The 17,057-nt window shown below is 46.3% G+C and overlaps 9 non-coding genes and 1 pseudogene across 9 annotated transcripts; all 10 read right to left on the bottom strand.

The window, feature by feature from the left end:
• Positions 1–341: 341 nt before the first annotated feature.
• TRNAW-CCA (transfer RNA tryptophan (anticodon CCA)) lies at positions 342–413 on the bottom strand. The gene has a single exon. It is a non-coding gene; the product is annotated as a tRNA-Trp (tRNA).
• Positions 414–951: 538 nt separating this feature from the next.
• TRNAW-CCA (transfer RNA tryptophan (anticodon CCA)) lies at positions 952–1,023 on the bottom strand. The gene has a single exon. It is a non-coding gene; the product is annotated as a tRNA-Trp (tRNA).
• Positions 1,024–1,572: 549 nt separating this feature from the next.
• TRNAW-CCA (transfer RNA tryptophan (anticodon CCA)) lies at positions 1,573–1,644 on the bottom strand. Its single transcript has one exon. It is a non-coding gene; the product is annotated as a tRNA-Trp (tRNA).
• A 541-nt stretch (positions 1,645–2,185) lies between these two features.
• TRNAW-CCA (transfer RNA tryptophan (anticodon CCA)) lies at positions 2,186–2,257 on the bottom strand. Its single transcript has one exon. It is a non-coding gene; the product is annotated as a tRNA-Trp (tRNA).
• A 550-nt stretch (positions 2,258–2,807) lies between these two features.
• On the bottom strand, positions 2,808–2,879 carry TRNAW-CCA (transfer RNA tryptophan (anticodon CCA)). The gene has a single exon. It is a non-coding gene; the product is annotated as a tRNA-Trp (tRNA).
• Positions 2,880–4,821: 1,942 nt separating this feature from the next.
• On the bottom strand, positions 4,822–4,893 carry TRNAW-CCA (transfer RNA tryptophan (anticodon CCA)). The gene has a single exon. It is a non-coding gene; the product is annotated as a tRNA-Trp (tRNA).
• A 3,067-nt stretch (positions 4,894–7,960) lies between these two features.
• Positions 7,961–8,036, bottom strand: LOC142205727 (U2 spliceosomal RNA; annotated as a pseudogene).
• Positions 8,037–10,065: 2,029 nt separating this feature from the next.
• On the bottom strand, positions 10,066–10,139 carry TRNAI-AAU (transfer RNA isoleucine (anticodon AAU)). Its single transcript has one exon. It is a non-coding gene; the product is annotated as a tRNA-Ile (tRNA).
• Positions 10,140–13,037: 2,898 nt separating this feature from the next.
• LOC142205407 (U8 small nucleolar RNA) lies at positions 13,038–13,171 on the bottom strand. Its single transcript, XR_012716414.1, has one exon. It is a non-coding gene; the product is annotated as a U8 small nucleolar RNA (small nucleolar RNA).
• Positions 13,172–14,109: 938 nt separating this feature from the next.
• TRNAT-AGU (transfer RNA threonine (anticodon AGU)) lies at positions 14,110–14,183 on the bottom strand. The gene has a single exon. It is a non-coding gene; the product is annotated as a tRNA-Thr (tRNA).
• Between the last annotated feature and the right edge of the window lie 2,874 nt (positions 14,184–17,057).

The raw sequence follows: 17,057 nt of genomic DNA, 5'->3' as shown, positions 1-17,057 counted from the left end.
TCTGGCTTGGCGCGATCATGCCAATCCCAGCCTACCTCGGCATAATTTGAAAATGGAGCCTTTTCTTCTGGAGCGAGACACGCGGCCAATGCCCCATAAGGTGGATGAATGGGCGTTCCATTTACCCCATTTAACAGCAAGTTTCATTGGCAACATCCCGATTGTGAGTGGGCGATAAAGGAATTTTGAAGAAAGACAATTTTCCAAGACTCCCAAGTGGTAGAATGAAGAAGGAACAAGACATAGTAGTTTAGGAACACGCACATTGATTTTTTCCTGGAAGTCTTATTACGGAGTATTTTGATCCTTTTGGGTTCCTAGATGATGAAAAAGACGGGACTTGACCCCGACGTGATTTGAACACGCAACCTTCTGATCTGGAGTCAGACGCGCTACCATTGCGCCACGAGGTCAATAGAAGAGCTATTTTTTTTATTCCATTTAGTGGGAGTCTGTCACCAGAACCCAGCAAATCAACAACCCTAGCAAACGGATAGGTTAGGGTCACCCGAATCAGATACTCCTTCCCCCTTTTGAATGGCTGCCTCCCGCAGCCGGTTAACGCTGATTTTTTCAATATGCAAATCAGCACATTGGAGCCAGCAGGGCGTTACTGTTGCTCGAAAAGGTGAACCTCACATCCTTCCTTGCTCCAAAGGGCTCATGCACATATTGACTATAACCTTGAGGGCTAGGAAACGGAGTCAGCAATTTGCAAGTGGAAGATACTCTTTCAATCACTTGACCCTCACCTAGCTCTCTTCGGCGCTGGGTTCTGTGACAGACTCCCTTTAACAGCGTTTTTCCATCACTAAACGCTGATCTTGAGCGACTGAATGACGACTATTGAAGACTTTTTTACACGAGCGGTAGAAAGACCGTTTGGACATATTAGCTGTAGAGAAAGGAACATCAGTCTCATGCTGGAACTCTCCTGGTAAAATGCACAGATGACCCCGACGTGATTTGAACACGCAACCTTCTGATCTGGAGTCAGACGCGCTACCGTTGCGCCACGAGGTCTCGGGCTTGACTGTTTACAGAGCCTTTTTGGCACTCAATATCAACGATAAAAAGCTGATCATCTGCTCGTTCTGATTGATATCATGATTTTGAATAAAAGAAATATTACCCCAATTCAGAAAGGATCAAAATAGGCATGCGTTGATATCTTGCCGCCAGTGTAAAGCAATCCCCAGAAAACAAGCCAGCTCTTTCTACTCACCATATTTCTGGCTTGGCGCGATCATGCCAATCCCAGCCTACCTCGGCATAATTTGAAAATGGAGCCTTTTCTTCTGGAGCGAGACACGCGGCCAATGCCCTATAAGGTGGATGAATGGGCGTTCCATTTACCCCATTTAACAGCAAGTTTCATTGGCGACATCCCGATTGTGAGTGGGCGATAAAGGAATTTTGAAGAAAGACAATTTTCCAAGACTCCCAAGTGGTAGAATGAAGAAGGAACAGGACATAGTAGTTTAGGAATACGCACATTGATTTTTTCCTGGAAGTCTTATTACGGAGTATTTTGATCATTTTGGGTTCCTAGATGATGAAAAAGACGGGAATTGACCCCGACGTGATTTGAACACGCAACCTTCTGATCTGGAGTCAGACGCGCTACCCTTGCGCCATGAGGTCGATAGAAGAGCTATTGTTTTATTCCATTTAGTGGGAGTCTGTCACCAGAACCCAGCAAATCAACAACCCTAGCAAACGGATAGGTTAGGGTCACCCGAATCAGATACTCCTTCCCCCTTTTGAATGGCTGCCTCCTGCAGCCGGTTAACGCTGATTTTTTCAATATGCAAATCAGCACATTGGAGCCAGCAGGGCGTTACTGTTGCTCGAAAAAGTGAACCTCACATCCTTCCTTGCTCCAAAGGGCTCATGCACATATTGACTATAACCTTGAGGGCTAGGCAACGGAGTCAGCAATTTGCAAGGGGATGATACTCTTTCAATCACTTGACCCTCACCTAGTTCTCTTCGGCGCTGGGTTCTGTGACAGACTCCCTTTAACAGCGTTTTTCCATCACTAAACGCTGATCTTGAGCGACTGAATGACGACTATTGAAGAAAGACTTTTTTACACGAGCGGTAGAAAGACCGTTTGGACATATTAGCTGTAGAAAAAGGAACATCAGTCTCATGCTGGAACTCTCCTGGTAAAATGCACAGATGACCCCGACGTGATTTGAATACGCAACCTTCTGATCTGGAGTCAGACGCGCTACCGTTGCGCCACGAGGTCTCGGGCTCGATTGTTTACAGAGCCTTTTTGGCACTCAATATCAACGATAAAAAGCTGATCATCTGCTCGTTCTGATAGATATCATGATTTTGAATAAAAGAAATATTACCCCAATTCAGAAAGGATCAAAATAGGCATGCGTTGATATCTTGCCGCCAGTGTAAAGCGATCCCCAGAAAACAAGCCAGCTCTTTCTACTCACCATATTTCTGGCTTGGCGCGATCATGCCAATCCCAGCCTACCTCGGCATAATTTGAAAATGGAGCCTTTTCTTCTGGAGCGAGACACGCGGCCAATGCCCCATAAGGTGGATGAATGGGCGTTCCATTTACCCCATTTAACAGCAAGTTTCATTGGCAACATCCCGATTGTGAGTGGGCGATAAAGGAATTTTGAAGAAAGACAATTTTCCAAGACTCCCAAGTGGTAGAATGAAGAAGGAACAGGACATAGTAGTTTAGGAATACGCACATTGATTTTTTTCCTGGAAGTCTTATTACGGAGTATTTTGATTCTTTTGGGTTCCTAGATGATGAAAAAGACGGAAATTGACCCCGACGTGATTTGAACACGCAACCTTCTGATCTGGAGTCAGACGCGCTACCGTTGCGCCACGAGGTCGATAGAAGTGCTATTTTTTTTATTCCATTTAGTGGGAGTCTGTCACCAGAACCCAGCAAATCAACAACCCTAGCAAACGGATAGGTTAGGGTCACCCGAATCAGATACTCCTTCCCCCTTTTGAATGGCTGCCTCCTGCAGCCAGTTAACGCTGATTTTTTCAATATGCAAATCAGCACATTGGAGCCAGCAGGGCGTTACTGTTGCTCGAAAAGGTGAACCTCACATCCTTCCTTACTCCAAAGGGCTCATGCACATATTGACTATAACCTTGAGGGCTAGGCAACGGAGTCAGCAATTTGCAAGGGGATGATACTCTTTCAATCACTTGACCCTCACCTAGTTCTCTTCGGCGCTGGGTTCTGTGACAGACTCCCTTTAACAGCGTTTTTCCATCACTAAACGCTGATCTTGAGCGACTGAATGACAACTATTGAAGAAAGACTTTTTTACACGAGCGGTAGAAAGACCGTTTGGACATATTAGCTGTAGAGAAAGGAACATCAGTCTCATGCTGGAACTCTCCTGGTAAAATGCACAGATGACCCCGACGTGATTTGAACAAGCAACCTTCTGATCTGGAGTCAGACTCGCTACCGTTGTGCCACGAGGTCTCGGGCTTGACTGTTTACAGAGCCTTTTTGGCACCCAATATCAACGATAAAAAGCTGATCATCTGCTCGTTCTGATTGATATCATGATTTTGAATAAAAGAAATATTACCCCAATTCAGAAAGGATCAAAATAGGCATGCGTTGATATCTTGCCGCCAGTGTAAAGCGATCCCAAGAAAACAAGCCAGCTCTTTCTACTCACTATATTTCTGGCTTGGCGCGATCATGCCAATCCCAGCCTACCTCGGCATAATTTGAAAATGGAGCCTTTTCTTCTGGAGCGAGACACGCGGCCAATGCCCCATAAGGTGGATGAATGGGCGTTCCATTTACCCCATTTAACAGCAAGTTTCATTGGCGACATCCCGATTGTGAGTGGGCGATAAAGGAATTTTGAAGAAAGACAATTTTCCAAGACTCCCAAGTGGTAGAATGAAGAAGGAATAGGACATAGTGGTTTAGGAATACGCACATTGATTTTTTCCTGGAAGTCTTATTACGGAGTATTTTGATCCTTTTGGGTTCCTAGATGATGAAAAAGACAGGAATTGACCCCGATGTGATTTGAACACGCATCCTTCTGATCTGGAGTCAGACGCGCTTCCGTTGCGCCACGAATTCGATAGAAGAGCTGCTTTTTGATTCCATTTGGTGGGAGTCTGTCACCACAACCCAGCAAATCAACAACCCTAGCAAACGGATAGGTTAGGGTCACCCGAATCAGATACTCCTTCCCCCTTTTGAATGGCTGCCTCCCGCAGCTGGTTAACGCTATTTTTTTCAATATGCAAGTCAGCACATTGGAGCCACAAGGGCGTTACTGTTGCTCGAAAAGGTGAACCTCACATCCTTCCTTGCTCCAAAGGGCTCATGCACATATTGACTATAACCTTGAGGGCTAGGCAACGGAGTCAGCAATTTGCAAGGGGAAGATACTTTTTCAATCACTTGACCCTCACCTAGCTCTCTTCGGCGCTGGGTTCTGTGACAGAATCCCTTTAACAGCGTTTTTCCATCACTAAACGCTGATCTTGAGCGACTGAATGACGACTATTGAAGAAAGACTTTTGTACACGAGCGGTAGAACAACCGTTTGGACATATTAGCTGTAGAGCAAGGGTAGGGAACGTACGGCTCTCCAGCTGTTGCAAAACTACAACTCCCAGCATGCATACTTGCTCTGCTGTTCTTGGAACTCCCATGGAAGTGAATGGAGCATGCTGGGAGTTGCAGTTTCACAGCAGCTGGAGAGCCAAAGGTTCCCTACCCCTGGTGTAGAGAAAGGAACATCAGTCTCATGCTGGAACTCTCCTGGTAAAATGTACAGATGACCCCGCTGTGATTTGAACACGCAACCTTCTGATCTGGAGTCAGACGCGCTACCGTTGCGCCACGAGGTCTCTGGCTCAACTGTTTACAGAGCCTTTTTGGCACCCAATATCAACGATAAAAAGCTGATCATCTGCTCGTTCTGATTGATATCATGATTTTGAATAAAAGAAATATTACCCCAATTCAGAAAGGATCAAAATAGGCATGCGTTGATATCTTGCCGCCAGTGTAAAGCTATCCCCAGAAAACAAGCCAGCTCATTTTACTCACCATAATTCCATAACATGGATTAATGGGCGTTCCATTTACCCCATTTAATAGCAAGTTTTATTGGCAACATCCCGATTGTGAGTGGGCGATAAAGGTATTTTGAAGAAAGACAATTTCCCCAAGACTCCCAAGTAGTAAAATGAAGAAGGAACAGGACATAGTAGTTTAGGAATACGCACATTGATTTTTTTTTTGGAAGCCTTATTACGGAGCATTTTGATCCTTTTGGGTTCCTAGATGATGAAAAACACGAGAGCTGACCGTTACCGCGCTACCGTTGCTTGGGAGGAAGGGAATGTCTAACACTAAAATCGAAAATGCTTAAAACTTTGATTTTATTTTATCTTTTATTGTATGGATCTGATCATTAATGCAATATACTACAACTGTAATGCAGTATATTGTGTCATGCATTTATCTCATAGGCAACATGTAATGGAACCTTAGCAATGACAGGCCTGAGACATATCAATGGGCTTCCGGCTCTCATGACAACCAATTGCTGCCCTACAATGATGTTCCAGTGTAGTGGAGATTGGGTCCATCATGGCGCTGTCCACGTACTCCTGCTATTTAGGTGCCTCAGTCGCAAATGACAAAAAACAACATGTTGACACAAAACCAAATAACTTTAGAAAATAATAAGGTAGTACTTCAGTTTTTATACTTATTTTGTACTAGACTCTGCCCGCAACTTTGTCTGCATGTTGTTTGCGTCGATGATCCGCCTATATTCATCAAATTGCTGTCATCAACGGCTTGCCTACTCAGGCGTTTCTGCAGCTGTCAAACTGGCCTACCATTAAACTCGTTCCTTGCACTGTGTCTGTGATTGTTCCGGCATCTCTGCAGCTCGCTGGGACGCCATATAATGAGCATGTTGTTGGCATCGGTGATCCGCCTGGTCCTCATGTCGGCAGCTGTCAAGCTTGCCTGCTTTTTCTTTTTCAAAGGCCTCCAAACTGTGCCAACAACACACCCAGTGCACAAGAAAAAGTGGGGTGCCACTAAACAAAAACGTGCCCAGGATGCTTACTGCTTAGGTACCCTATCCCAAAAGGAAAAGGGTTCCTGACTTCCTCCTTGCCACTGGGCCAAAAGGGGCCGAGTGACTCGGAGTCACTAAAGGACTTACTGCCGAAACAGCAAGTCCAGGACAAAGTTCCTTTACCCTTATGGCTGCCACCACCCTAGGGTACTAGGAACCGATCTTTCGTCCAGTTTCTCCCTGGGCTGCCACCACCTGGGATACTCCTGGCCTCACACCCATGCCTGCCTCAGCCGAAGCAGAGACAGGTCACAAAACACAGGGAGGGAAGCCCATTACAGACCTCACCTCCCATACAGACTGTCGGGAAGGTCCCAAAAGGGTACAGCATCCCTTCATTGCACACAGAAAAAAGGTGACAAGAGTGACAAAAAAGAAGTGTAAAACATTTAAATAAGTGAATGGAGTGCCAGTCAAGGCCCGGTCCACACGCCGGATCTATACAAAATTTCCCAGCTCTGGTAAACCAGACATAAGGAGTGGTGCTACAAAAGCATGTATAGTGCCAGGCAATGTGCCGAAAACCAGTGGGCTCCCACCCCCAGTGGTTTAAGGCACCCCAGGGGCGACTCAAATCCCCAGGGCACGACAGTAGAGGCCTTCGAGCACATCCCCAACCTCCGGCCAAGATCCCCAGGCACCCATCCTAGGCACCTGGTGGTCATGTTGCCAGCATCCACAGTCTTCACCAGTCCCCTACAGTGACCCACCGCTAACCACTGGCAGAACTGGCTACTAGCTGCTTCTCCCAGCAACACGCCTCAAGTGGTTCTCACGTTCCCATCTCCACAGTCCCAGGCCCCAGATCCCCGCATGGTGATGGGGGCTCAAAGGGACTGCTTCTGATAAGAACAGATTTTTTTTTTCTTTTTCCGTCTGTGCCAATCAAAAACACCAAGTGCACGAAAAAAGTGTGGGTGCCACACTAAAAAAAACGTGCCCAGGATGCTTGCCAAAAAACGCACCCTTCCCCTAAAGGGGAGAGAGGTTCCTGACTCAAACTCTTCCCCACAAGGACCAAAAGGTGACCGAGTGGGGTCGAGTATCCGAAAGGGCCATCTGCCGGAGCAGGATGGCCCTACCAACATCCGTTTTCCCCTCGGGCTGCCACCACCAAGGGTACTCAGGATTACCAGTCGCCAAGTTTCTCTCCGGGCTGCCACCACCAGAGATACTCCTTGGCTCAGGCAAAGAAGTCTGCGCCTGCCCCGGTTCCCCAGGACAGGTCAGCTGAAAGAGGGGAGAGACCCATTACAGGCCTCATCCCCAGACAACCGTCAGGAAGCGTCCCAAAAGGGTACAGCATCCCTTCGTCGACACACAAAAAGGTGACAGAGTGAAAATAAAAAAACGTGAGAAAACATTTAAATAAGTGGTAAAGTGCCCAGTACGAGCCCGGTTTACCGCCGGATCTATAAAAATTACTCCAATGCTGGTAAACCAGGCATTAAGTAGTGGTGTGCTCAAGAGGTGTGATCTAGTGCCACGCAATAGTGCCTAAATCAGTGGGTTTCCCACGCCCAGTGACTTAAGGCACCCTGGGGGCCACACAACCCCCAGGGCACGACACCAGAGACCTTCGAGCGCTTCACCGACCCACGGTAAGATCCCCAAGGGAGCGTCCTGTCCCCCTTGGTGGTCGTGTTGACAGCGTCAGTGGCGTTCTGCCAGCCCCCTGCAGTGGGTCCATCACCTCCACTGGCGGAGCCGGCGTACTAACCACGTCCCCCATCAACAACGCCTCAAGTGGTTCTCCGTTCAGATCTCCATAGCTTTCGGCCTACTCCTGCTGTGACCGGTCCCGGACCGCGCTCTCCAGCAGTTTCGCCTACTAACTACTTCTGATAAGAACAGATACTACACTTGATCTTAGCCAAAAGGCCCAGAAGCTTGCCTGCTGTTGAACTCGTTCCTCGTGCTGTGCCCGTGATTGTTCCGGCATCTCAGCAGCTCACTGGGACACCATTTAATGAGCGTTTTGTTGTCACCGATGATTTACCTCAGCTCCACTCGAGGAGAATGCTGTGACTTCTGGCTACGTTCATAGCTGTTGTTGTTTTAGAACTTTGCAACAAATTATATTTTCTTTTTCCCGACATGTTTAAAAGTAGCAAACTGCCAATTTCAATTAAAAGTGTTTTCTCATCCAGTGTGTCAGCCTGGAGCAGATCAGATAATATGCAAATGCATGTACACAATCCACTAAGGGTTAGTGTGTGTTTACATAGAGAGAGAACAGTCCTGGCTGAGATAAGCTTCTGCAAGAGCAGTATAATATAGTATGTGAACATAAATTCATAATAGTCGTGAACCCATGTCATTTTCCCGGGATAAAAAGAAGCCTATGTTTTAATCGAGTTTACAAACGATTTGCCGAGTTTCATTCAAATCCGTTCAGCCATTTTTGCATGATTGAGGAACAAACACACAAACATCCAAACACACAAACTTTCACATTTATAATACAGTGGTTTCTTGATTTTCGCGGGGGATACGTTCCAAGGCCGCCCGTGAAAGTATAATTTCTGCGAAGTGGAGATGCGGTGTTTAATCTCATGTTAGGGGATGTCCTGCAATACTGTTCATATCCAAAATAGTCCAAGTACAGTACAGTACAGTATATGAAATGATATGGGTACTCACCATTGAAGAAGATACACAAAACTTTTTCGATGATATTGATGAGCGGCCGCAGGAAAACCTGTGGTGTTCACAAAAACAAAGGAGTATCCTTCCATTAATATTAAAACCCACGAACGTCAAGGGACTACTGTATTAATAGGATGACTTTCATCAGTTGGGGTCTGACCTCTAGAACTTACACTGATCCTGCGTGAATAGAACAGCAGGTTGTGTATTTGCACCTCGGCTCCATTTATTTCTACGGGATTGTGAAAGAGACACTGAGTACAGACTTATACCAGCAATTACACGTCATATCCAATCCGGTCTAAGGGTGTCTGACATCTTGGATCCCACCGATAAGAACCGAGGCTCTGTATAATCCGTATAGGGTTAAGGCTACACAGGGACTTTGTGACCAAAGATTCCCATGTCGCCCTGCCACTAATACACAAATATAAGTAGCTTTACAAACCCCGAGGGGACCCCACTATTTCTAGCAGTCCCTTAGAACTGAACAGACATTGTCAATTTTCCCTGCAATTTCTTCAATACTGTAAGTGAAGGGAGTCGGCGTTCAACCGAGGGTGCTACAACTGCAACTTCTAGTCACAAAAAAATCCAGTAGTTCTCAATCTTTTTGCAAATAATATTCACTATCGCAGAGGTCCTAATACGACTCTATTCACTTACATTAGTAAAGTAGTGGCAGGGCAACATGGTGATATTTGGTCACAAAGATGCCATGTAGTCCTAACCTTGTACGGGATGTGTAGAATCCCGGTTTTCGTAATTGGTAGGATCCAACATGTTGGGTGCCCACAAACCAAGGACATTTTTATTGGAATACAACATGTCTCTGAATGCTATTTTTACTGTATTCACATAGTATGCCTATTTTGGGCCCAAAAGTTACACAAAAAAGTGTAAGCTCCTTCTGAATGAGATCACTTTCTCAGGGCAGATAGGCTTCTATAGTTTGATCAAACATGTATACTAAGAAGCTGAAATATATATCTGTAAAACATATATATATATATATATATATATATATATATATATATATATACTGTATGTAAAATTAGCAGCAATGTATTTTTTACTCTTTATATTTGTCTTGTTGCCGTGTGCAGAGTGCTGAAAAAAATTCTGTATTGTGTAACTGCCATAGCGACTTGCGGTGTGAATTTTCAGCTTATTTGCACAAACCAGATTCATTTATTAAAAATCTTTCACTACACCACTGAAGCAGATAACAACAATTATAATATTTTTATTCAAACAAACAAAAAATTAACCCTGGCCCGTACGGGGATCGAACCCGCGACCTTGGCGTTATTAGCACCACGCTCTAACCAACTGAGCTAACCGGCCACACGCTGGAGGACTGCTAGAGGTAAAGTCTGGGTGAGGCTGGGCCACATCAGGTTTTTTACCAATTTTTTTTTTTTCTAAAAGTCATATTCTGACACCCGTAACTTTTTTATACTTCCATGTACGGGGATGTATAGAGTGTCTTTTTTTGCGGGGCCGGGTGTACATTTTAATTCTACCATTTTGGGAAATTGCTTTTGCTTTGATCATTTTTTATTCAAATTTTTATCAGAGGCAAAAGAGTGGAAAAATGGTAGTTTGACTCTTTTGACTTTTTTTTCCCACTACGGCGTTTACCGTACAGGAAAAATATTTTTATAGTTTTGTAGAGAAGGCTTTTTCGGACACAGGGATACCTAATATGTATGTGTTTCACAGTATTAACTACTTTTATATGCGTTCTAGGGAAAGGGGAGTGATTTGAATTTTTAATACTTTTTAAAAAAAATTATATTTTTTTTTTACTTTTTTTTATTTTTTGCATTTATTAGACGCCCTACGGGTGCTGAACCCCAGGGGGTCTGATCACTAATACAATGCATTACAATGCTAATGCATTGCCTTGAAAAAAATCATCATTTCTTTTGCAGGCTGCATAGACCAGCCTGCAAAAGAAAGAGATTGCAGAGTGGCTGAGAGCCTTTAACAAGGCTCCCGGCTGTCATGGCAACATGACGTCGGCCCTGGAGCTTGCTCCAGGCGCCGGAGATCACCAGCAAAATAGCGGCGCCCATGCACTGCCGGGAAAATGGTACCTCCGGCGCCTTTGACCGTGGTGCCAGAGGGGTTATTGCCTCACAGTGCTCGTCCATAGACGAGTATTATCAAGAGGGGAGGGGGCGTTCCTCCCCGCTCACACTGTACAGCGGCGATAGGCGCTGCTGTGGAGAAGGACGTTCCTGACTGACTGTCAGAAACGCCCTTCTGACTGTAAAGCGCTACAGTACCGGGACCGATAGCACTTTACCCGGGGCATAGATCGGGAAAGCCGACAGTGCGCTGAATTCAGCACACTGTCGGCTTTCAAGCAGTATATAGAACTACCTGTGCCCAATCTGATGAAAGGTCCTCTTTAGAGTTGAGCGAGTACTGTTCGGAATCAATGCACGCAGCCGGCACGGGGGGGTGGGGGGAGGGATGTTAAGCGGCCGGCTGCTGTCAAACCGGAAGCACCAGGTGCTTCCATTCATTTCAATGCGTGCATGCTGTTCGGATCGGCTGATCTGAACAGTACTCGCTCAACTCTAGTCCTCTTTAATAATTCCCTTGAGTCTCATCAAACTGGCCCAGGGAAAGTTCTTTAGAGACCTATACCGCATCTACACTGCACATGTACCGGACCTCAAGGTGTACTCCTCCGGCTAACCTGAAAAATGGCGCATAACGTTACAACCCATATTAAGCCTGGTTCACGCCTGCGTTTGAAGAGTCTGCTTGGGGACCCCCCCAAATGGAATACCGAGCGCAATAAAAAGCGGTTCACTAAGGGCTAGCTAACACGGGCAAAGAGGAGGCAGATTATGGCACTGAATCCACGCTCCCTCACGATGGAGGTCTATGTAGACCGCCAGGCTACTTTTTTCCATGAGCGGCATCGACATGCCCTTTCTTGAGGCGGACTCCGCAGCTGATTCAGCCCCAGTGTCCGCCTCACGGCAGCAACCTCCGGAGTGGACCCATTCATTTGAGCCTACTCCGGAGGGTGAAGCCGTGACTGTCGGAAGCCATGACAGTCGACGTCCCTCGTCACTCTCGGTGCCAAAATCCGCCCATCCGCTTCGCGTGTGAACAGGGCCTTAGAAAGCACACAGACCCCTAGACTACAATGGGGTCAGGGTTAGAGATGAGCGAACACTGTTCGGATCAGCCGATCCGAACAGCACGCTCCCATAGAACTGAATGGAAGCATCTGTGACGCTGACTTTGCCGGCGGCCGGCGTCACAGGTGCTTCCATTCATTTCTATGGGAGCGTGCAGCAGCACCGCACCTCCCATGAGGCGACCTGAAGCGAGCGCTTCAGGCGGCGCTATGTCAGGACCCCAGGGAGGGCGGCATTTTTAATTACCTAAGCCAGTCCAGGACAAGCTGTCCTGGACTGGCTTAGCACCGAGCGTTGGTTTGGGGAGGCCACTGAAGCAGCGCTGCTCCAGCAGCCTCCCCTCACGCTCAGGCAGAGAGCAGGTCCTCTCCGTGCCTGTGAACAGCGCTAAGCCCCACCCCTTTCACTCGGCCACACCCCCTTTGCTCCACCCCCTCCTCCTGGGGGGGCTTTCTGTAGTTTGCCTCGGGCGGCGAAAGGGGTAGGTTCACCCCTGAGTGTGCTGTTCGGATCGGCTGATCCGAACAGTGTTCGCTCATCTCTAGTCAGGGTGCTTTCCTCACAAATCACATGAAGAGAAAAGTGCCGCATGTACTCTTCTCTCCGCATGATTCGTGCGGAAAACACACGGACCCCATTATAGTCTATGAGGTCCGCGTGCTTTCTTAGCAAACCACTTTTAATGCGTTCGGTATTTCGTTCATGTGGTGCCCAAACGGACCCGGCAAACGGAATACCGAACGCAGATGTGAACCAGGCCTTAGTGGATAGTCACATTGCTATCTGAGGGGGCCACGACTTCTTGTGGCAAAAAAGTCAACTTTTTGTGTCTTAGGATCGAAACACGACACCATTCAACCCCATAAATAAAGAGGACGCAGGGCGGCAGTAATGTTTTAGTCGCCATATTGGAAAAGGACTTCACCAAAAGAGGAATACACGTCTATAACAGGGTGAAACAAGGGAACAGCCCGCCATTTTCTAACCACTACATAAGATAATATGGAGGACATTAAAATTACCTCACGTCAGGTTCAGTCTATTGTTATAACCAGAGATAAGATTATCAGCAGGATGGCTCAGAATGTCACGCGCCCCGAGTTGTCAGTCAGGGCGGTGCGGGAGTCGGTGTAATCAAACATCAGCCTCCTCCATTCATCATGTCTGTTTCTCCAAGAAGGAGGAACAGGTAAGGATTAACCATACTGATAATACCGCCATACCGCTCCCGGCACCGGCCGCCCGCCCAGCGCTCTCTACCGACATTGTAGTGAGGGAACTGCGGCCGCACAGGGCGTGCTGAGGTAACTAAGCTGATCACGTGACCGAGAATGTCAGGACCGTCCGCGGGCAATAAAGATAAGATTCGAAAGTTTTTATTAGTACGAATTTCTTTACCCATACTGCAGCGCGACTCTGATTTGCATATAGGCGGCGCTTCTAGATCGGGGGCGTCGTTTTACTTCCCGTGTTACGCGGCCATCTTAGAGAAGGGAAAACCCGCCTGTTCTGATGGTTCGGCCATCTTAGAAGTGGGCAGGACTACGTCCGCTCTGCTTAGTGCACATTACGTTCGGCCATCTTAGAGAAGGGCATGACTGCGATCATATTGCCAGTGAGACAAGGTCCTTTACTACGGCAATGCTGCGGACATTCTGCTAGTCCGACATGACGCAATAATGTTGCATAGCCTTACAGTTCCTGATAGTCTATCACAGGATTCCTCAGAATATTTGCTCGCCAGTTCTGGATTACTGGAATTTTACTATCGGTATCGGTTCTAATTTTCCAGTTATAGTAACAGAATTACTGGTCCAATATTCTATCAGCGCCCCCTAGTGGATGTTCACACAAATGTTGCACAATATTACAAGACTATATCTAAGTAGTTGTCATGTGACAGCTGCGGAGGGTAACACTGGGGGGCAGCAATTATGGCGCTATCTCTTCCATCAGATCTTATTACAAGTGAACGCTTTGGGTGACCCCAGCAGGTGAAAGGTGGTATTACACAGCACTCAATAAAACGACGTAGAATATCGCAGCGTAACAAGTGACGGCGGCGGCGCCTCCTCCTCCTTTCTGCGGAGAGGTGCAGGATTTATGTGCAGGAAATATCACCAAGAAAATTATAGGGGAAAAAAAAAATTAGGCACTGCTGAGATTCGAACTCAGGATCTCCTGTTTACTAGACAGGCGCTTTAACCAACTAAGCCACAGCGCCACATGCTGCACACCTGCAGGCTAATTGTGTAATCCTCAGTAATAATGGTGAACTACAATGACTACTAAAACGTATATATTACTACCGTCACCTATATACCTATACTAGCACCTGCCCGTGACTTCGTCCGCGTGTCATTGTTGGCGACGACCTGCTTATATGTCTGCAATTGTTCCTGGCGATGATGCGCCTGCTCCCGTGTATCGGTTCTGTTACATCTGCACAGTTTCCGCAGGTGCCCCCCCCCCCCCCCCCAATCCGTGCCCCACCACCCACTCCCTTTCTCCCGTGAGCCACATCAGGGTGTATGTGCAGTATACCCAGGTGCGGCCCGGCACCGCCCACCCCACCTTCCACATGTGTCCCCCAAGCCTCCACCCCCCGTGGCCCACCCCAACCACACCGTGTGCCCCCCCTGTATGTACACAGTGACTGTACCAGCAGACTAGTGAGTGCAGCTCTGGAGTATAATACAGGATAAGTAATGTAATGTATGTACACAGTGACTGTACCAGCAGAATAGTGAGCGCAGCTCTGGAGTATAATACAGGATAAGTAATGTAATGTATGTACACAGTGACTGCACCAGCAGAATAGTGAGCGCAGCTCTGGAGTATAATACAGGATAAGTAATGTATGTACACAGTGACTGTACCAGCAGAATAGTGAGCGCAGCTCTGGAGTATAATACAGGATAAGTAATGTAATGTATGTACACAGTGACTGCACCAGCAGAATAGTGAGCGCAGCTCTGGAGTATAATACAGGATAAGTAATGTAATGTATGTACACAGTGACTGCACCAGCAGAATAGTGAGCGCAGCTCTGGGGTATAATACAGGATAAGTAATGTATGTACACAGTGACTGTACCAGCAGAATAGTGAGCGCAGCTCTGGAGTATAATACAGGATAAGTAATGTATGTACACAGTGACTGTACCAGCAGAATAGTGAGCGCAGCTCTGGAGTATAATACAGGATAAGTAATGTAATGTATGTACACAGTGACTGCACCAGCAGAATAGTGAGCGCTGCTCTGGAGTATAATACAGGATAAGTAATGTAATGTATGTACACAGTGACTGTACCAGCAGAATAGTGAGCGCAGCTCTGGAGTTTAATACACGATAAGTAATGTAATGTATGTACACAGTGGCTGTACCAGCAGAATAGTGAGCGCTGCTCTGGAGTATAATACAGGATAAGTAATGTATGTACACAGTGACTGCACCAGCAGAATAGTGAGCGCAGCTCTGGAGTATAATACAGGATAAGTAATGTAATGTATGTACACAGTGGCTGTACCAGCAGAATAGTGAGCGCAGCTCTGGAGTATAATACAGGATAAGTAATGTATGTACACAGTGACTGCACCAGCAGAATAGTGAGCGCAGCTCTGGAGTATAATACAGGATAAGTAATGTAATGTATGTACACAGTGGCTGTACCAGCAGAATAGTGAGTGCAGCTCTGGAGTATAATACAGGATAAGTAATGTAATGTATGTACACAGTGACTGTACCAGCAGACTAGTGAGCGCAGCTCTGGAGTATAATACAGGATAAGTAATGTAATGTATGTACACAGTGACTGTACCAGCAGACTAGTGAGCGCAGCTCTGGAGTATAATACAGGATAAGTAATGTAATGTACGTACACAGTGACTGTACCAGCAGACTAGTGAGCGCTGCTCTGGAGTATAATACAGGATAAGTAATGTAATGTATGTACACAGTGACTGTACCAGCAGAATAGTGAGCGCAGCTCTGGAGTATAATATAGGATAAGTAATGTAATGTATGTACAGTGACTGTACCAGCAGAATAGTGAGCGCAGCTCTGGAGTATAATACAGGATAAGTAATGTAATGTATGTACACAGTGACTGCACCAGCAGAATAGTGAGCGCAGCTCTGGAGTATAATACAGGATAAGTAATGTAATGTATGTACACAGTGACTGCACCAGCAGAATAGTGAGCGCAGCTCTGGAGTATAATACAGGATAAGTAATGTAATGTATGTACACAGTGACTGCACCAGCAGAATAGTGAGCGCAGCTCTGGAGTATAATACAGGATAAGTAATGTAATGTATGTACACAGTGACTGCACCAGCAGAATAGTGAGCGCAGCTCTGGAGTATAATACAGGATAAGTAATGTAATGTATGTACACAGTGACTGTACCAGCAGACTAGTGAGTGCTGCTCTGGAGTATAATACAGGATAAGTAATGTAATGTATGTACACAGTGACTGTACCAGCAGAATAGTGAGCGCAGCTCTGGAGTTTAATACACGATAAGTAATGTAATGTATGTACACAGTGGCTGTACCAGCAGAATAGTGAGCGCTGCTCTGGAGTATAATACAGGATAAGTAATGTATGTACACAGTGACTGCACCAGCAGAATAGTGAGCGCAGCTCTGGAGTATAATACAGGATAAGTAATGTAATGTATGTACACAGTGGCTGTACCAGCAAAATAGTGAGCGCAGCTCTGGAGTATAATACAGGATAAGTAATGTAATGTATGTACACAGTGACTGCACCAGCAGAATAGTGAGCGCAGCTCTGGAGTATAATACAGGATAAGTAATGTAATGTATGTACACAGTGGCTGTACCAGCAGAATAGTGAGCGCAGCTCTGGAGTATAATACAGGATAAGTAATGTATGTACACAGTGACTGCACCAGCAGAATAGTGAGCGCAGCTCTGGAGTATAATACAGGATAAGTAATGTAATGTATGTACACAGTGACTGCACCAGCAGAATAGTGAGCGCAGCTCTGGAGTATAATACAGGATAAGTAATGTAATGTATGTACACAGTGACTGTACCAGCAGAATAGTGAGCGCAGCTGTGGAGTAT

Source organism: Leptodactylus fuscus, chromosome 5 (assembly GCF_031893055.1).
Source record: "Leptodactylus fuscus isolate aLepFus1 chromosome 5, aLepFus1.hap2, whole genome shotgun sequence".
NCBI classification, from domain to species: Eukaryota; Metazoa; Chordata; class Amphibia; order Anura; family Leptodactylidae; genus Leptodactylus; species Leptodactylus fuscus.
This window is presented reverse-complemented; position numbering and strand designations above follow the sequence as displayed.